Raw genomic sequence first — 15,056 nt, 5'->3', positions numbered from 1 at the left:
GTTATTCACTGTAACCCTACTGTATTATGGATCCAAATAAATAAAGGTTCTTTCAGGAACCTTCAAACGGATTGTGTCTTTGGCAACCAAAAATGGCTTCCCTATGGCATCGCCCTGAACGACTGCTATGGCACCTTTATTTTTAAGAGTGTGTCTGCCATGTAAGAATGTATTGGATACGAATTGTTCAGTCTTGTTATACATTTTGTAAACTTTAAAATTTTTTTTTTGTTTCAGTTTAAAGCTATTTTGTCAATGTTACCGTTTTACATAATTCAAAGAAAGAAAATATTTAAAAGACGAATTAATAAACGTCAACAATTTGCCAGACATAGCAAAATTTAGCAGTTTATCTTAACATTAGTTGCTGAACAACAGGTTCCTGTAAAATTCTTTAATGTGTTTTAAACATATTTTTTCCACTTAACGTGAAATTAATTACGTACAGTATTCCTTATCAAATGAATGATCGTAACACTACTGGAGCGGTCAGAACTCTGGACGGAGATGATAAGAATAGAACAGGCACGCTTACCTGCAATTTGACTACATTTCCCGACGTGCATTTCGAATCCCAGAATGCTGCGATGGACGCGGAAGGACGGTAACGCAGCTCATGTGTGTCTCAGCCCTTTTCTTTTGACTGGTCGGTGGTACTATCAACGTTGCCAATCGCCTCCCCACCCCCGGCCTTAGGCACAAAGAAGCCAGTTTCACATAGCTTTCGAGTTATGCTTCCTCGGAAAAAAAAATCCCCTGTTCGTATGTTTCACTTATCACCAAATCCTTGTCCCGGAAAAGTGCCATCGGTTATATTTAATTGTGGCAAGCTGGCATCCCTCTGCTGTGTAGGAAAACTACATTAGAGGTATGTATGCATTTATATATTTTGTAAAATTTCCTGCACATCATTTCACATACTATAAATCGTGAACCTCGTTAATTAATTAACGTGTCATTATTTTTTTGTATGTACTCGAAATGTTACGCTTAGCCCACAAATGTCAACAAACTTGGTAAACAAAGAAATCATCCGCGTGATATACAGTTTGACATATGTTTGCAAACTGAAAAATGTGCAATTTTTGTTAAATTGTAATTGATGACAGATATTGTAAACAGTTGTTCTGGGCTAAGCTGCTAAAAGCTGCAGAGAAATCAAAAGAGAGGCCGTTGATTTATGTTGTTTTTATTTTGATCGTATCGATAACCAGTTATTACTTATAACTATCACCATGGAGACGAAATCCCAAAGATTAGTTTCACGGTGACGTCATTCACAGGATCCCTCGTTTCCAGTTATTTGTGTCAGCCTAAATACAATTGCGGGGCTCTAATGACACACTTCGCGCACGCCCCATCTCATCGTACATTAATTTTGCAGCGGCCCTGTTGCCGTGTCTCCATTTTAATAACATTCCGTTATTGATTTCATCTATGCTGTGTGATTTGCTTGGTACTGAGTATGAATGAAGCATGCGTTATTTCGGAGACTATGTCAGCTGTAGCTCAGAAAAGTGAGTTATTCAGTTCATTAAGTTGAAGTCACGTTTATTTCATTAAATAAATCTTTGCCTTTTCGAAAAAAAAAAAAAAAATGCCCTCGTTTCTGCATCCATGCTTTGTAATATATTATAATGAGAACGTGGTATCATTTGAAATTAACATTTTTTATTTGTTATCTGGAAGACACCTAATACCCATCCATCTTGTGAACCTGTCATATCTTGAGCAGGGCACAAGGCAGGAATATTCTCTGGACAGAGTGCCAGTTCATTGCAGGGTGAACACACATAACTCATATACACCAGGGCCAGTTTAGCTTCACTAGTCCACTTTACCTGCATGTCTTTGGATTGGGAGAAGAAACCCACATGGAGACGGAAAGAACATGCAAACTCCACGCAGGGAGGACCCTGGACTCTTTGTTGCATGTACCACCCAACATAACATTTCAAAACTCTCTTGGCTCCTTGTTCAGAAAGCGGACGCCACTTGGTTGTTTCACAATAATTAAGATTAGGTATATAAGTAGGTTTCACATTTCTGTTATTATTTTAGCCCTAAAATAGTGACTTAACATCAGGGACTTATTTTATTTACCTGAAGGTTAGGGCTCATTTATACTTCACGCTCATGGCTCATGGCTGCCACGTGTTCCCAGCGTTCATTTCACGCGTCCTCTGATCAGGTCCTCAGAAATTAACGCGACGCGTGTGTGAGTGGCAGTACCAGCAAAAAGTCAGGGGGCGCAGTGTGCTAAAAATCGGAATGTGACGTCAGAGTCTTTGTTTACTGTCTACATGTGACAGAAAGCTTCTATGCAGATCCTATGGGGATCGATGTGCGTGCTTCGCTGTTTGATGAATGGTTCGATGTGGTGAAGCAAAATGCCGACATACAGATGCATTCGTGGTGCTTTTATATTCAAGCGTCGCATATTCCCGATCGTAATGACACGATGCATTTTAAAAGTCTCACATAGCATCTTTGTGCCGTCTTTTTTTGGAACTTCACAACAGCAACATAATGTATAGCGCTGTATTTGAGCCACTGAGAAAAAAATAAAGCACACTGTGGAAGCGTGTATTTTGTGATTAAAGTGGAAATTTCGGCTTTACTATAAACACTACAACAGTTGCGTAGCAGGAGTGTCCTCTGCAGCATGCGTCGCGTGAAGTATAACTCCGGCCTTAGTGTTTGGGAGAGGGGAAGGCCATCTCAAGTAGCATCTGCTTTCTGAACAAGACCCGCTCTCTTAATCCAGTTTAGGGTCCTGGAAAGCTAGAGCCTATTCTGGCAGCACTGGGTGCCCACTTACACACGGGCAAATTTGGCATTGCCAAATGACCTTACAGAGCTTTTCCAAATAAAAGGATAAACATAAATGTTAAATTGTGCACAAGATTTTGTAGGATCAGTTATTCATTCTTTTTTTTTTTTAATTTTATTGAATTTTTTTAAATCAAATACTCCATACACATAACTCAAGTTTTACAAAAAGAAAAAAAAAGGGAAGACGGTTCAACAACAACATTTATTTATATAGCACATTTCATACAAAAAAATGTAGCTCAAAGTGCTTTACAAAATGAAGAACAGAAAAATAGAAGACACAATAAAAAATAAAAATAAGTCAACATTAATTAACATAGAATAAGTAAGGTTCGATGGCCAGGGTGGACAGAAAAAACAAAAAAACTCCAGTCCCCTCTGGGAAATCTACCTAACATAAATCAAACAGTCCTCTTTGTATTTCGGGTTCTCATGGAAGGACTTGATGATGATGGTCACGTAGACTTCTGGCTTTCAGTCCATCAATGTTGGAGCATCATGATGCTTTGAGTAGGTGGTGGTGGCGCAGGCCATGCAATGTTAGCGATGTTTTCGGAGAGGACCTGGGCGCCAAATCTATTTGGATGCAATCCATCCCGCTTGAAGAAGCGCGGCCTTTCCCAAAAAAGATCCCAGTTGTCAATAAACCCGATGTCTTGAGTCTCGCAGAAGCCTCTCAGCCAGTTGTTTAAACCCAGCAGACGACTGTAGTATTCATTCAATCGTCTGACGAGAGGTAGTGGACCCGAGATGAAAATTTTTGCCGATGGGTTCCTCGCCTTCGTGTCTTTAACTAGTGCTGCGAAGACAGCCTTGAGAACCTCTGACTCTCGGTGCCTTATGTCGTTTACGCCCGTGTAAAATAATGGATCCAACTGCCCTCTTGTGCTTCTCGTAGATAGTCGGCGCCCGTCTCATCACAAAACAAATCGAAAACAAATCAACCCAGCTAGGCCAGCAGTGTAAAACTTTATGCTAGTAAAGACAAATTAATGGATAAAATAATAAATGAATAAAGATAAATGGAGTAAAAGAGGGGAGAGGACCTGCTTCCTCAATTTAAATGCTTATTCTAAAATGTTATTCATTAGATCCTGCCCGGTTTTGAAAAAGTTTTGTACAGATCCTCCCAGTGCGAATTAGATTTTTTCCAGTTTCAAATAGTATATAACATCAGTTACCCACTGACTTGGAATAGGAGAGTTAGGATTCTTCCAACTGAGCAAGATAAGTCTACGTGCCAATAATGTAGTAAAGGCAATTCCAGTTTTTTTGTCCTTCTCCACTTTAAGCATATCTGGAATTCCACCAAACACAGCTGTTGGTGGATTAGGAGGGATTGTGACACCCAGGCTGTCTGATAGGCATTTAAAGATTTTGGTCCAAAATTATGTTAATTTGGTGCAGACCCAGAACATGTGACCCAGTGAGGCCGGAGCTCGATTATAGCGTTCGCAGGTAGGATTATTCTACTTATTGAATGGCTTTTGATTTGGATAATAGCAGGTCAGAAATTATTGATTAACAGTAACGGCGCACTGCACGATAACATGCAGTGAATACACTTGACTTGAGCATTCCTAGTTTTCACCCCCTTTCTTTCTCTGTACGTTTATCATTCATTTGCTCAGAGTCTAAAGCGCTAGCTGCTTCCTGAGCAGCTCTTCTTTTCTCACCCTAGCGGCCCGCTTCTTCTCTTTGTCTGTCCCCATCTTTTCGCATTTAAACTGATTAAGTCCGTGTTTGTGTTGCAATTACTTAGTATGTTTTCTTTAATCTTTCACTTACGCTGGCATTTACTTCCTCAATCTGCCTCAAGAATTATTTAAGATATGAAGAGGTAGAGGAACTGACGACAAAGGTGGTAGGGATGAGAATGGCGCCTGTATGTATGCGCTGCATGGCCGCCCTGCTGCGAACTGCCGAGAGTTGATAAAAATCATCACACTGAAAGTGCATAGTAGACATCACGTAGTATATGTGCACCAAATTTCAGGTCAATAGGGTCAAACGGTTTGTGAGCTACAGGTGATTTAAAATCCTGGGCAGACAAACAAACAGCCATTGTAGCATATTATATAAGAAGATTTCACATCATTCCTTCAATTTAGGCCTCCAGAGGGCTTAAAATATCATCTGTAGTAGTTGTATTGCATCAGTGAGTTATAAACTAGCGGTCAAAATTTGATTTGGAATTACTCAGAAATGTTCTTGTTTTTGTTAGAAATTGATTTCTTTATTCCAAAATACCATTAAATGGATTGGAAAATACAGCCAAGACATTACTAGTGTTGCTAATGCCTATTTCTGCTTGAATTGACTGATTTTTTTGTATTTATTATTTACAAACGACTGCAATGCCCCATTTTCAGCAATCATTCCTTCAGTATCCTAACGGTCAGTTTCCTTAGCTTATCCTAGGTTTGTCATGTACAAATGTGAATTGGTTATTAGAGAAACCTTTAATTGCATTAGCACTGCTAAAACCTGTTATTTTGTTCACTTGGGTTGAAAGATACTGACATTCCTAAAGTTCAGTACTGGTTCAAAAATGTCACTGTAAAGCCCCATTTGCAACAGTGAGCTCTTTTAGCTTATCCTTAATTAACCATTTTTTAATGCTAATTGGTTATTAGAGAAAACATTTTAATTGCATTAGCACCTTTGAAGTCTGTTATTCTGTTCATGTAGGTTACAAGCAACCGGTATTGTTGATGTTTAGTTTTGAGTTAAAAAATGTCCAAAGTTTCTAAAGAAAGAAACATATCGGTGTATTTTTTTTAATTTTCTTTTCAGAATGTAGGTTATTTCATGTGACGGACTGACAAAAAATTGAAAACTGAAGATTTGTTACAAAAGTGTCTTGAGAAAAAATAGCAAACTGAATCTTACCAGGACAGAAAAATTAGGGGAAGGCCAAAATGTACAGCTGCGTACTAGGTTAAGGACATCGGAGTGTGTAGTGTAAGAAACAAATGCCTTACAGGAAGTTTGAGCTGACTTCTTCCTTAAATACTCAGCAAATCCCAGTGTCATCTGCAACTGAGAAAAAGACAATTCTGAATTTCTTACAGGCAGAGTTTTAAAGTAAAAGACAACTCTGAAACTGGCAAATTAAAAGACACGGTTAAAATGAATAAAAGAACACAGACATTGGACTGATGGTGACTGGAAAAGTGTGCTATGGTCAGTATCCTGGAATCTTTTTTTCTCTTTTGCAGATGGCACTGGTATTTGGTGTGTATTTAAGGAAGTCAACTGTAAGGCATTTGTTTCTCACACAACACACTCTGATATTCTTCTCTTACACAGTCTGTGCCTTCTCCTTCTTTTTCTGTCCTCTTTAGATTTCATTCACCCTCTACTCACCAGACAGTAATAGGCACCTTTGGAAGAAATCTTCAGTTTCTCGGCAAACTACAACATGGAATAATCTTCATTCTGCAAAGTAAAAAAAATAAATAAATAAAAGAACTGCAACAACAGACTAACATGTTTCTTGAGAAAACAGTTTCATTTTGAATCAGAAATGAACTTTAGGAATGCCAATATCTTGTAGCCCAAGTGAACTAGTGCAGTTAAAGGTTTCTCGAATAACCAAGTAGCATGTGTGCAGGACTAATTTAAGGATAAGCGAAAGGAGGTGACTATGAGGATACTGAAGGAGTGGCTGCTAAAAATGGACCATTGCAGTCCTATGTAAATAACAAAAAAAACAAAAAAATCAGTGATTTCAGAGATTGTACCGTGTGTGTGTGTCCTGCGGCTGGCTGGCGCCCTACCCATGGTTTGTTTCTGCCTTGTTCCCTGTGCTGGCTGGGATTGGCTCCAGCAGACCCCTGTGACACTGTGTTAGGATATAGTGGGTTGGAGAATGACTGCCTGACTGAATTTTTATCACAAACATTCAAATTTCTTCATAATTTCAAACATATGATTGGTAGTGTATACAGTATATATAAAAAAAAGATCAACTCTTAACACTGCAGTCTCAAGATCTGGTCCAGCAATTTTCAAATTCACAGAAGCAGTTTACGATTACAGGCACTAGATCATACCCTGGGATCATCAGGCGCAAATCAGAAACCAAACCTGGACAGGGCACCAGTCCATCTCAGGGCACAATAATACACAGCACCCACACTGACTAGCAAAAGCCAGTTTTAAATTTCTAATTTACATGCTTGTCTTTGGTATGCAGGAGGAAACTTATATAGACACATGAAGAGAACATGTAAAATCGACACATAGAGTGCCGGAGCTTGCACTTTAGTCCAACAGTGGCACCAACCACTGTGCCACACAGCACACACAGCTCCCCCTCAGGTACTATATTGCTGGAGCTGCAGACTTTTTAAATTATATTCATTCAATTGTAAAAATGCTACACTACTATATACCAAAAATGTATTGATTTTGGTAAATAAATAAAATACTGGATTTTTCTAACTAATATTTCCATTAATTTCAGTTATGACATCCGTCACATGTTCTTCAAGTCTGTGACGGCCAATGTGATTTTTTTTTTTTAAATATGCTGTGGCGTGCTTAGGCAGTAACATCCTTTCAGATGATGCCCACAAAATCAACAAGCTAATTTAAAAGGCAGACTCAGTTATGGGGACAATCTCTGCACTCGCTGGAGATAGTAGTGAAATGAAAACAAAACTGAGTGCCATTATGAACAATCTTGTGCATCCTCTCTCTGACTCTAGCATTGAGTACTTTCAGCCAATTAACTATTCAGCAAAGGTGCTTGAAGAAACGCTACTGGAGCTTCTTTATGCCAATGACAATACAGTGCATCCGGAAAGTATTCACAGTGCATTACTTTTTCCACATTTTGTTATGTTACAGCCTTATTCCAAAATGGATTAAATTCTTTTTTTTTCCCTCAGAATTCTACACACAACACCCCATAATGACAACATGAAGAAAGTTTACTTGAGGTTTCTGCAAATTTATTAAAAATAAAAAAACTGAGAAAGCACTTGTACATAAGTATTCACAGCCTTTGCCATGAAGCTCAAAATTGAGCTCACGTGCATCCTGTTTCCCCTGATCATCCTTGAGATGTTTCTGCAGCTTAATTGGAGTCCACCTGTGGTAAATTCAGTTGATGTGACATGATTTGGAAAGGCACACACCTGTCTATATAAGGTCCCACAATTGACAGTTCATGTCAGAGCACAAACCAAGCATGAAGTCAAAGGAATTGTCTGTAGACCTCCGAGACAGGATTGTCTAGAGGCACAAATCTGGGGAAGATTACAGAAAAATTTCTGCTGCTTTGAAGGTCCCAATGAGCACAGTGGCCTCCATCGTCCATAAGTGGAAGAAGTTCGAAACCGCCAGGACTCTTCCTAGAGCTGGCCGGCCATCTAAACTGAGCGATTGGGTGAGAAGGGCCTTAGTCAGGGAGGTGACCAAGAACCCAATGGTCACTCTGTCAGAGCTCCAGAGGTCCTCTGTGGAGAGAGGAGAACCTTCCAGAAGGACAACAATCTCTGCAGCAATCCACCAATCAGGCCTGTATGGTAGAGTGGCCAGACGGAACCCACTCCTTAGTAAAAGGCACATGGCAGCCCGCCTGGAGTTTGCCAAAAGGCACCTGAAGGACTCTCGGACCATGAGAAACAAAATTCTCTGGTCTGATGAGACAAAGATTGAACTCTTTGGTGTGAATGCCAGGCGTCATGTTTGGAGGAAACCAGGCATCTCTCATCACCAGGCCAATACCATCCCTACAGTGAAGCATGGTGGTGGCAACATCATGCTGTGGGGATGGAACTGGGAGACTAGTCAGGATAAAGGGAACGATGACTGCAGCAATGTACAGAGACATCCTGCATGAAAACCTTCTCCAGAGCACTCAGACTGGAGCGACAGTTCATCTTTCAGCAGGATAACGACCCTAAGCACACAGCCAAGGTATCAAAGGAGTGGCTTCAGGACAACTCTGTGAATGTCCTTGAGTGGCCCAGCCTTGAATCCGATTGAACATCTCTGGAGAGATCTTAAAATGGCTGTGCACCGACGCTTCCCATCCAACCTGATGGAGCTTAAGAAGTGCTGCAAAGAGGAATAGGTGTGCCAAGCTTGTGGCATCATATTCAAAAAGACTTAATTGCTGCCAAAGGTGCATCGACAAAGTATTGAGCAAAGGCTGTGAATACTTATGTACATGTGATTTCTCAGTTTTTTTATTTTTAATAAATTTACAAAAACCTCTAGTATACTTTTTTCACGTTGTCATTATGGGGTGTTGTGTGTAGAATTCTGTGGGAAAAAATGGATTTAACCCATTTTGGAATAAAGCTGTAACATAACAAAATGTGGAAAAAGTGATGCGCTGTGAATACTTTGCGGATGCACATCTATCTATCTATCTGTCTGTCTGTCTGTCTGCAAAGAGAAATTACTTAATTAGACTAGAACTTTGCTGTGTTTCAGCTAGACCATGAGTTTACTAAAATAGATTTCACTTCTGAATGAGCTTTGCAGTTTAATATTTCTTTAACAATGCCTCCTGATCCAGATGTTTTTTTTTTCTATTATATGAATATGTTAAACATAAAATAGTCTGTAGGCCTGGAATGTTGACGCTTACTGTAATAGTCTGCTGAGCCCCTTTGCAGATATGGTGCCCTCCATAATGCTTGGGGAAAAAGACACATTTTTCCTTGAATTACCACCCTGCTCCACAGTTTAAAATTACAAATCAAACAATTCAGATTTGATTAAAGTGCAGGTTTTCATTTCGGTCAGACCACGTAGAAATGACAACACTTTTTCTACCCAGTCCCCTCCATTTCAGGACTCCATAATGTTGGGAACGATTGGCGTCCCAGGTGTTTTCAATTTCTCAGGTGTGTTTCATTGCTTTATAAGATACCTCGGCTTGCTTCAACCCTTTGGAGTCTGTAGTTGTCAGTGTTCAACATGAGGACAAGAGGTGTGACAATGAAAGTCTCAGAAGCCATTATGAGGCTGAAAAACAAGAGCAAACAATCTGAAGCATCGTTAAAACCATAGAATGACCTAAATCAACTGTCTGGGATATCATTAAGAAAAAGAAATGCACTGGTGAGCTCAGTAATCACAAAGGGACTGGTAGGCCAAGGAAGACCTCCACAGTTGATGACAGAAGAATCCTCACTATGGTCAAATTAAAACCCCAATTGTCTGACTGACATATCAAAAACAGGAGGAAGATGTGGACGTGTCAAAGATGGCTATCTGCAGAAGACTTCATGAACAGAAACACAGAGGCCACACTACAAGATGCAAACCACTAGTTAGTCATAAAAACAGGATGGCCAGATTACAGTTTACAAAAAATGACTTCAAAGAGCCAGCAGAATTCTGGAAAAAGGACTTGTGGACAGATGTGACAAAGATGAGCCTCATCAGAGTGATGGCGAGAGCAAAGCGTGGAGATGAAAAGGAACCTCCGAAGCATTCCAACTCATTTGGTAAACGCTGTGAGGCTCTTATGGCTTGGGCATGTATGGCTGCCACAGGTCCTGTCACACTTCTCTTCATTGATGATGGAACTGCTGACGGCAGAGGCACAATGAATTCTGAGGTGTTTAGAAACATATGTTCTGCTCAACTTCTAGTAAAGGCCTCTAAACTCCATGGACAGCATTTCATCTTACAATATAATACACAATACAATACAATACAGTTTATTTTTGTATAGCCCAAAATCACACAGGAAGTGCCGCAATGGGCTTTAACAGGCCCTGCCTTTTGACAGCCCCCCAGCCTTGACTCTCTGAGAAGACAAGGAAAAACTCCCAATAAAAACCTTGTAGGGAAAAATGGAAGAAACCTTGGGAAAGGCAGTTCAAAGAGAGATCCCTTTCCAGGTAGGTTGGGCGTGCAGTGGGTGTCAAAAGTAGGGGGTCAATACAATACAATATACAGAACAGAACAATTCCTTAAGACAGCATAATAATAAAAATTTTAGAAGTACGGTTTAACAGTAGATGATATGACATAATTAGGTTAGAGTCCTGGAGACCTCATTCATCTAGCTGCCTCCCCATTTGGCCATGCCACGGCTGAAACGTTGCTCCGATGAAAGGACCCCTCTTTCCAATGATTCCTGTGATCCTCCATCAGGGATGACTTTACCATAGGCAGGCAAACAACTTGGCAGGTGGGCCGTGGCACCAATGGCCACATTTGGGTACCGAGAAAAGAAACAGAATAGGTGAGGGTTAGTATTCAAATATAATTATCATGTTACTGCATCTCTGTTGTTAGTCATTAGCTCTATAACATAAGTATGTACAGTTAATCAGCAGCTCTAGTCAGGATATGCTAAACTGAAGTAGTGAGTCTTCAGCCGGGATTTAAAGGCTGAGACTGAAGGGGCATCTCTTATGGAAGCAGGAAGACCATTCCACAGTTTAGGGGCCCTGTAACTAAAAGCTCGACCTCCCACTGTTATTTTATTAATCCTTGGAATCCTAAGCAGACCGGCATCTTGAGATCTTAATGTGCGCTCAGGTTTGTAAGTCATGATAAGTTCAGACAAGTAAGCCGGACCTTGGCCATTTAATGCTTTATATGTTAAAAGGAGGATTTTGAAATCTGCCCTGAACTTAACTGGGAGCCAGTGTAAAGATTTAAGAACTGGGGTTATGTGTTCATATTTTCTTGTTCTTGTAATAATTCTTGCAGCGGCATTTTAGATTAACTGGAGGCTATATAGAGAACAGTTTGAACAGCCAGTGAACACCGCATTGCAGTAGTCAATCCTACTAGAGATAAATGCATGAATTAATTTCTCACAATCCTGTTTATTTAGAAAGCGCCTTAATTTCCTAACATTTTTAAGATGGAAAAAACATGTTTTGGACGACTTTGTAATATGCGCTTTAAATGACATGCTAGAGTCAAAGATAACACCTATATTGCGGGCTGATTCAGTAAAATTAATTGGGATTCCAACTGAGTTAAATGACGACAAAATATTGCTGTGATCAGCGTCATGCCCTCCAACAATTAACATCTCTGTTTTATCTGTAATAATGACCTAAGCACACTGCTGAGGCCACACAGGAGTTCGAAAAAAACTGAAAATTCTTGAATGGGCACGTCATTCACCCAATTTAAATCCCAATTCAGCATGCCTTCCATTTTCTGAAGAGAAATTTTCAGGGGTCAAGCCCCAAAACAAGCAGGAGCTAATGATGGCTGGATTAGAGGCTTGGCAGAACACCTGGTGATCTCTATGAATCACAGATTTCAAGCAGTCATTGCAGGTAAGGGAAATGGGAGAAAGTCCTAAATATGATAGCTTTACTAGACCTGCCAAACATTAAGTTTGGGGGTGGGGTAGGGGGATTTGGTGGTCATGTATTAGAAGTGTTGTAACTTCAACATGACTGAAATGTGTGAAAATCCCCTTAAATGAAAGTCTACAATGTGCACTTTAATCATAATGTCTAAATTGTTAGAGTTGTACTTTAGAAATGTGGAGCGGAGTGGTAATTCAAGGAAAAATGTCTCTTTGACCCAAAAATTATGGAGGGTACCTGTACATTAAATAGAATTCTCAAACCTGCTTTTTTTCAATTCAGGATTTTCCTTGGCCAGAAACAATCCTTGCAGAATGATGAACAAGGCAGAAAACAGCCATGGATAGGGAGCACATCCATCACAGAGCTCACTCGCACATGCTCCCACTCATACTTGCAGTAGTAACACTTTGGGAAAACAGTCTGTTCATCAGACTTCTTAATTTACTGCTTTCTGCACCAACTTGCAATGAACAACTAGTGTAACAGTAAGCAAACATCTCATATATATTTCTCTTCTGGTTCGTCGTGCTTCCTCTTCAAACCCGGTCCCGCCCACACGGCATTTCTCGATTCCTATTCGTCCTCTTCCAAACCTTTCCTCACGCTGCCTGCGGCCTCCCATACACTCCCACACTACTTTTCTCGAGTTCTATTCCTCCTTTGGACTACCGCGTTCCCCGCTCCTCTCTCATGACCCCATTGGTGTCACGTCACTGCCCGATATCTAGCCTTACCGCGTGACCTTTCACTTCGGCCATGTCTGCGCCTGTGAGCCTTTTCCGTAGCCTGCTACAGGAAGGTACTCTCTCGACCATTGCCATTGGTTTCGCTCCTTGCTATTTTCATTATACACTGTGTGCACAATTATTAGGCAAGTGAGTATTTTGACCATATCATCATTTTTAATGCGTATATTCCAACTCCAAGCTGTATTAACTTGAATGCTTATTGGATTTAAGCACGTCAGGTGATGTGTATTTGTGTAATGAGGGAGGGTGTGGCCTAAGGAGATCAACACCCTATATCAAGGTGTGCAGAATTATTAGGCAGCTAGTTTTCCTCAGGCAAAATGGGCCAAAAAAGAGATTTAACTGACTCTGAAAAGTCAAAAATTGTAAAAAGTCTTTCAGAGGGATGCAGCACTTTTGGAATTGCTAAGATATTGGTGTGTGATCACAGAACCATCAATCATTTTGTTGCAAATAGTCAACAGGGTCGCAAGAAACGTGTTGAGAACAAAAGACGCAAGTTAGCTGCCAAAGATTTGAGAAGAATCAAACGTGAAGCTACCAGGAACCCATTATCCTCCAGTACTTTCATATTCCAGAGCTGCAACCTACCTGGAGTGCCCAGAAGTACAAGGTGTTCAGTGCTCAAAGACATGGCCAAGGTAAGGAGGGCTGAAACCCAACCACCACTGAACAAGAAACATAAGTTGAAACGTCAAAACTGGGCCAAGAAATATCTGAAGACAGATTTTTTCAAAGGTTTTATGGACCGATGAGATGAGAGTGACTCTTGATGGACCAGATGGATGGACCTGTGGATCAGTAATGGGCACAGAGCTCCACTCCAACGTGGAGGTGGGGTACTGGTATGAGCTGGTATTTTTAAAGATGAGCTAGTTGGACCTTTTGCATTGAAGATGAACTCAAAATCAACTCCCAAACCTACTGCCAGTTTTTCGAAGACACTTTCTTCAAACAGTGATACAGGAAAAAGACCATGATTTTTATGCAGGCCAATGCTCCTTCACTTGCATCGAAGTTCTCCACTGCGTGGCCAGCCAGTAAAGGCCTTAAAGATGAAGGAATAATGACATGGCCCCCCTTCCTCATCTGACCTAAACCCTATCGAGAACTTGTGGGCACTTCTTAAACGCTAGATTTACGGGGGAGAAAAACAATACACCTCTCTGAAGAGTGTCTGGGAGGCTGTAGTCACTGCTCCACAAAAAGCTGATCGTCAACAGATCAAGAAACTGACAGACTCCATGAATGGAAAGGCTTATGACTGTTATTGGAAAGAAGGGTGGCTATATTGGTCATTGATTGATTGATTTATTTTTTTTGAAATGTCAGAGATGTTTATTTGTAAATTTTGAGGTGTTTGTTTATTATTCTCACTATAACAGATGAAAATAAACAAGTGAGATGGGAAAATTTTCATTTTTCCTTTAGTTGCATAATAAATCTGCACACTAATAGTTGCCTAATAATTGTGCGCACATATGTATTCCCCTGATGATGTTCACACTCACATTTCCGTTGTGAAACATTCAGGTTTCAGGTTTATTAACATTTTGGATTGACTGATAGCATTGTGTTTGTTTCCATATTAAAATTAATCCTCAAAAATACAACTTGCCTAATAATTCTGCACTCCCTGTACTGTGACGGTTGTTTCCTAAGCCTTTGTTATAAAATGACTGACAGTATCTTCTCTGTCGACGGGTTTTTGTACAACGTCATCTGTATTCCGGGATCCGGCAACTGCCTGTTCCTATCAGTGGGTTATTTCTTGACACAAACGGTTGATGAAGGCAATGCACTCTCACTACGATATAGGACAGTTGATTTCATTGCATCACATTGGGACAGATTTGGAGACGTTCTTCCTGTCATTCTTTCCAACGCAATGCGAGTTATCACAAGTCACGAGTACTATCAATACATGTTTACAGTACAGTTTATGGTGGTGAAGCTGAAATTCAAGCTCTTTCCAAGATTAGATCTTTCAACCCATCTTTCGTCTCCAGCAAAACACCTATTCACAACTACGTCTTTCAAGAAGTATTTCTTTCTTCTTGATTTCTGAATTCCTTTCTCACCGTTTTCCATTCCTATTCTTACATCACCATATGCTACAGTGGGCGTCCACTAGTTTTATTATTATTATGACTAA

The 15,056-nt window shown here is 40.2% G+C and overlaps 1 protein-coding gene across 2 annotated transcripts in view; it reads left to right on the top strand.

The window, feature by feature from the left end:
* The first annotated feature begins 572 nt into the window (after nucleotides 1-572).
* The window catches only part of LOC120529780 (coiled-coil domain-containing protein 106-like), a 45,621-nt gene continuing 31,137 nt past the window's right edge, over nucleotides 573-15,056 (top strand). Inside the window, exon 1 of one of the 2 annotated variants that reach the window (XM_039753916.1) lies at nucleotides 573-868. The gene's annotated coding sequence lies outside the window, so the exon portion shown is untranslated. The remainder of the gene's footprint in view (nucleotides 869-15,056) is intronic. The other variant, XM_039753917.1, reaches the window with a different exon arrangement.

This window comes from Polypterus senegalus, chromosome 5, assembly GCF_016835505.1.
Source record: "Polypterus senegalus isolate Bchr_013 chromosome 5, ASM1683550v1, whole genome shotgun sequence".
Lineage (NCBI taxonomy): Eukaryota > Metazoa > Chordata > Cladistia > Polypteriformes > Polypteridae > Polypterus > Polypterus senegalus.
This window is presented reverse-complemented; position numbering and strand designations above follow the sequence as displayed.